This window comes from Arachis stenosperma, chromosome 2 (genome assembly GCF_014773155.1).
Source record: "Arachis stenosperma cultivar V10309 chromosome 2, arast.V10309.gnm1.PFL2, whole genome shotgun sequence".
Classification (NCBI taxonomy): domain Eukaryota; kingdom Viridiplantae; phylum Streptophyta; class Magnoliopsida; order Fabales; family Fabaceae; genus Arachis; species Arachis stenosperma.
The window spans coordinates 39,427,326-39,433,563 of NC_080378.1; the positions used below are offsets into that span (position 1 = coordinate 39,427,326).

At 38.7% G+C, this 6,238-nt stretch overlaps 1 non-coding gene across 1 annotated transcript; it reads left to right on the plus strand.

Annotated features, from left to right (window-relative positions):
* The first annotated feature begins 1,337 nt into the window (after positions 1–1,337).
* On the plus strand, positions 1,338–1,445 carry LOC130963924 (small nucleolar RNA R71). The gene has a single exon (XR_009080040.1). It is a non-coding gene; the product is annotated as a small nucleolar RNA R71 (small nucleolar RNA).
* The last annotated feature ends 4,793 nt before the right edge of the window (positions 1,446–6,238 follow it).

Below are 6,238 nucleotides of genomic sequence, written 5' to 3' on the forward strand. Positions count from 1 at the left end.
AATGTACTGGTCTTCAACTTTAACCAGAAATCCTCTACAAGTCCATGGGCTTGTTTTCTTGAGTTTTCTGCCATCTCTAATGAGATTCTTGCAGCTTGCACCTCTAAGATCCCTAATTTCTCCATTACAGAGAGGGGCATGAGGTTCACACTTGACCCTAAGTCACACAAGGCCTTCTTGAAGGTCATGGTGCCTATGGTACAAGGTATAGAAAACTTCCCAGGATCCTGCCTCTTTTGAGGCAGTTTCTGCCTAGACAAGTCATCCAGTTCTTTGGTGAGCAAGGGAGGTTCATCCTCCCAAGTCTCATTTCCAAATAACTTGTCATTTAGTTTCATGATTGCTCCAAGGTATTTAGCAACTTGCTCTTCAGTGACATACTCATCCTCTTCAGAGGAAGAATACTCATCAAAGCTCATGAATGGCAGAAGTAAGTCCAATGGAATCTCTATGGTCTCATTTTGAGCCTCAGATTCCCAAGGTTCCTCATTGAGGAACTCAGAGGAGAGTGGTGCACGCCCACTGGGGTCTTTCTCAGTGGCGTCTTCTTCCTCTCTTTCCTCTCCATATTCGGCCATGTTGATGGCCTTGCACTCTCCTTTTGGATTTTCTTCTGTATTACTTGGGAGAGTACTAGGAGGGAGTTCAGTAACCTTCTTGCTCAGTTGACCCACTTGTCCTTCCAAATTTCTGATGGAGGACCTTGTTTCATTCATGAAACTTTGAGTGGTCTTTATTAGATCAGAGACCATTGTTGCTAAGTCAGAAGTATTCTGCTTAGAACTCTCTGTCTGTTGCTGAGAAGATGATGGAAAAGGCTTGCCATTGCTAAACCTGTTTCTTCCACCATTATTGTTATTGAAACCTTGTTGAGGTCTCTCTTGATTCTTCCATGAGAGATTTGGGTGATTTCTCCATGAAGAATTGTAGGCATTTCCATAGGGTTCTCCTAGGTAATTCACCTCTTCCATGGAAGGGTTCTCAGGATCATAAGCTTCTTCCTCAGATGAAGCATCCTTAGTACTGTTTGGTGCATTTTGCATTCCAGACAGACTTTGAGAAATCAAATTGACTTGTTGAGTCAATATTTTATTCTGAGCCAATATGGCATTCAGAGTGTCAATCTCAAGAACTCCTCTCTTCTGACTAGTCCCATTGTTCACAGGATTCCTTTCAGAAGTGTACATGAATTGGTTATTTGCAACCATTTCAATCAATTCTTGAGCTTTTGCAGGCGTCTTCTTCAGATGAAGAGATCCTCCAGCAGAGCTATCCAAGGACATCTTAGATAGTTCAGAGAGACCATCATAGAAAATACCTATGATGCTCCATTCAGAAAGCATGTCTGAAGGACATCTTCTGATTAATTGTTTGTATCTTTCCCAAGCTTCATAGAGGGATTCTCCATCCTTCTGTTTGAAGGTTTGGACTTCCACTCTAAGCTTACTCCATCTTTGTGGTGGAAAGAACTTTGCCAAGAAGGCATTGACTAGCTTTTCCCAAGAGTCCAGGCTTTCTTTAGGTTGAGAATCCAACCATATTCTAGCTCTGTCTCTTACAGCAAAAGGGAATAGCATCAGTCTATAGACCTCAGGGTTAACCCCATTAGTCTTGACTGTGTCACAGATTTGCAAGAATTCAGCTAAAAACTGATGAGGATCTTCCATTGGAAGTCCATGGAACTTGCAATTCTGTTGCATTAGAGAAACTAATTGAGGCTTAAGCTCAAAGTTGTTTGCTCCAATGGCAGGGATAGAGATGCTTCTCCCATAGAAGTCGGGAGTAGGTGTAGTAAAGTCACCCAGCACCTTCCTTGCATTGTTGGCATTGTTGTTGTTTTCGGCTGCCATGGGTTCTTCTTCTTTGAAGAATTCGGTCAGGTCCTCTAAAGAGAGTTGTGCTTTGGCTTCTCTTAGCTTTCTCTTCAAGGTCCTTTCGGGTTCAGGATCAGCTTCAACAAGAATGCCTTTGTCTCTGCTCCTGCTCATATGAAAGAGAAGAGAAAAAGAAAATGTGGAATCCTCTATGTCACAGTATAGAGATTCCTTGAAATGTCAGAGGAAAAGAGAATAGAAAGAAGAAGGAGAAGAAGAATTCGAACTTTAATTAGATAAGGTTCGAATTGTGCATTTAGAAGGAGTGGTACTCCATAAATAGAAGGATGTGAGAAGGAGGGAAGAGGATTTTCGAAAATTCAATTAAAAGATTTTGAAAACATTTTGAAAATTTGATTGATAATTTTCGAAAATTGAAAGTGGAAGAGAAATCAAGTGATTTTTGAAAAAGATTTTGAAATTAGAAACTAAAAAGATTTGATTGAAAACTAATTTGAAAAAGATATGATAAAAAAATATGATTGAAAGGTTATTGTCTTAAAAAGATGTGATTGAGAAGATATGATTTGAAAACCATTTTAAAAGATATGTTTTGAAAATTATTTTAAAAGATTTGATTTGGAAAATTAGTGACTTGCCTAACAAGAAAAGATATGATTCAAACATAAAACCTTCCTTAACAGAAAAGGCAAAAAATGTTCAATCAAATCATTAATTGTTAGTAAGTATCTTTGAAAGGAAAGAAATTAATTTTGAAAACATTTGAGTGAAAAGATTTGATTTGAAAAAGATTTGATTTTGAAAAACTTGAAAAAAATTGATTTGAAAACAAAATCTTCCCCCTAGCACCATCCTGGCGTTAAACGCCCAGAATGGTATACATTCTGGCGTTTAACGCCCAAAATGCTACCTTTTTGGGCGTTAAACGCCCAACCAGGTGCCCTGGCTGGCGTTTAAACGCCAGTCTGCCTTCTTCACTGGGCATTTTTGAATGCTCAGCTTTTTCTGTATAATTCCTCTGCAGTGTGTTCTGAATCTTCAATCCCTTGTATTATTGACTTGAAAAGACACAAATTAAAAATATTTTTGGATTTTTAATAATTAAAATGCAACAAGAATCAAATAACAATGCATGCAAGACACCAAACTTAGCAGTTTGTATACTACTGACACTAATGAACTGAAAATGCATATGAGACACACAAAATACTCAAGTCAATAGAATTCAAAGATCAGAGCAAGTGAATCATCAAGAACATCTTGAAGATCACTAAGACATATGAATGCATGCAGTTGACACCAAACTTAGGATGAGACACGAGACTCAAACAAGAAATATTTTTGAATTTTATGATTTTTTTTATTTTTTAATTTTTTTTTTTGTGTTTTTCGAAAATTAAGTGGAAAAAGAAGGTATCAAAATTCTTAATGAGAATTCCAGGAATCAGTGCAATGCTAGTCTAAGACTCCGGTCCAGGAATTAGACATGGCTTCACAGCCAGCCAAGCTTCCAAAGAAAGCTTCGGTCCAAAACACTAGACATGACCAAAGGTCAGCCAAGCCTTAGCAAATCACTGCTCCAAAAGCAAGATTGATACGAAATCAACAAGCTCTTGTGGTGATAAGTTGAAACCTCGGTCCAATCAGATTAGACATGGCTTCTCAGCCAGCCAGATTTCAACAAATCATCATGAAACTCTAGAATTCATCTTCAAGAATTTCGAAAAAAAAATACCTAATCTAAGCAACAAGATGAACCGTCAGTTGTCCAGCCTGAACAATCCCGGGCAATAACACCAAAAATTTGATGTTGTTGCCGGATCTTGGCACTGATGTTACCAAAGGCTTGCTCAAAACTAGAACAATCCCCGGCAACGGCGCCAAAAACTTGGTGCGCAAAATTGTGAACTATACTTTTTCACAACTCTCATAATCCCTGGTAATGGCTCCAAAAACTTGGTGCGCTCAATACCATGGCATTACACAACTTCGCACAACTAACCAGCAAGTGCACTGGGTCGTCCAAGTAATAAACCTTACGTGAGTAAGGGTCGATCCCACGGAGATTGTTAGTATTGAAGCAAGCTATGATCATCTTGTAAATCTTAGTCAGGCAAACTCAGATATATATGGTGATGAACGAAAATAACATAAAAGATAAAGATAGTGATACTTATGTAATTCATTGGTAGGAACTTCAGATAAGCGCATGAAGATGCCTTCCCTTCCGTCTCTCTGCTTTCCTACTGTCTTCATCCAACCCTTCTTACTCCTTTCCATGGCAAGCTCGTATAGGGTCTCACTGTTGTCAGCAGCTACCTCCCATCCTCGCAGTGAAAGCTAATGCACACACTCTGTCACAGTGCTGCCAATCACCGGTGTGGTTCCCTCCCCTACCGGAATAGAATAACTCTTTTGCGTCTGTCACTAACGCCCAGTAGGTTACAGGTTTGAAGCACGTCACAGTCATTCAATCATTGAATCCTACTCAGAATACCACAGACAAGGTTAGACCTTCCGGATTCTCTTGAATGCTGCCATCAGTTCTTGCCTATACCACGAAGACTCTGATCTCACGGAATGGTTGGCTCGTTTGTCAGGCGAGCACTCAGTTGTCAGGCGATCAACCATGCATCGTGCAATCAGGAATCCAAGAGATATTCACCAAGCCTCAAATGCTTGTAGAACAAGAGTGGTTGTCAGTCACTTTGTTCATGAGTGAGAATGGTGATGGGCGTCAATCATCACCTTCATCATGTTGAAGAACAAGTGATATCTTGGATAAAGAACAAGCGGAGTTTGAATGAAAGAACAATAGTAATTGCATTAATACTCGAGGTACAGCAGAGCTCCACACCTTAATCTATGGTGTGTAGAAACTCCACCGTTGAAAATACATAAGCATAAGGTCTAGGCATGGCCGAATGGCCAGCCTCCCAATGATCTAAGAACTAAAATGTCCAAAGATGATCTAGAGATCTAAAAGTGATCAAAAGATTTCTATACAATAGTAAAAGGTCCTACTTATAAGAAACTAGTAGCCTAGGGTGTACAGAAATGAGTAAATGACATAAAAATCCTCTTCCGGGCCCACTTGGTGTGTGCTTGGGCTGAGCAATGAAGCAATTTCGTGTAGAGACTCTTCTTGGAGTTAAACGCCAGCTTTGGTGCCAGTTTGGGCGTTTAACTCCCATTTGGGTGCCAGTTCCAGCGTTTAACGCTAGGATTCCTTGAGGTGACTTTGAACGCCGGTTTGGACCATCAAATCTTGAGCAAAGTATGGACTATTATATATTGCTGGAAAGCCCAGGATGTCTACTTTCCAACGCCGTTGAGAGGGCGCCAATTGGGCTTCTGTAGCTCCAGAAAATCCGCTTCGAATGCAGGGAGGTCAGAATCCAACAGCATCTGCAGTCCTTTTTGGTCTCAGGATCAGATTTTTGCTCAGGTCCCTCAATTTCAGCCAGAAAATACCTGAAATCATAGAAAAACACACAAACTCATAGTAAAATCCAGAAAAGTGAATTTTAATTAAAAACTAATAAAAATATACTAAAAACTAACTATATCATATAAAAAATATACTAAAAACAATGCCAAAAAGTATACAAATTATCCGCTCATCAGTATCCTACCCATGATAGGATTGAGTTTGTTTAGGAGATGAATCCTCAACAATGAGCTTGCTTTTTTTGGATTATCATGGGGAAAAAAGTATGAATCAGAAAGACAAAATAAAATTGATCAGAAAACACTATCCAAAGCAGTGCTTACTTTTTGGCTCTAGTCTGAATTTTTTTCTTTGTTTTTTGTTTTTCTACTGGTGATGATTCTTTGTTTCTGAAAGTTAATAAGAAATGCTCTGTTAATACATGAAATTTTGAGAATAAACGGAAAAGAAAGCGATGATAATTTCAGAACATTACTTATCATTCGATTCAGTTTCTGAATCAGAATCCTCCTGAATCTTCTTCCTTTTTTTGGATTCCATTCTAGAAGGCAAACAATCATTAGCAAAAAACACCCTAAAAGTGACAAAATACACCCTAAAAGTAACATAATACACCCTAAAAGTGACAAAATACACCCAAGTATGTTACTTACTTTTTTGGCTGTTCGGGTGGGTTGTTTCCTCTTTGGTTCCTCTGAGTCTTCTTCAGTCTCAGCCTCAGAAGAAGAATAGACTTTAGCTTTAGACATTTCACTCTCAGATGATGATGAACTTGCCTTACTTTTTTGTTTTTTTTGTTTTTTTCTTTCTTTTCTTTTTTCTTCATTTGTTTCAATTTCTCTTTTGTTTCGGCCATTTTTACAATTCCCTGAAACAGTAGAAATGTTAGTTAACAGCATTCACGTAAATAAAATACACCCAAGGTATTCCGTTCACTTACCTTATGTCCATC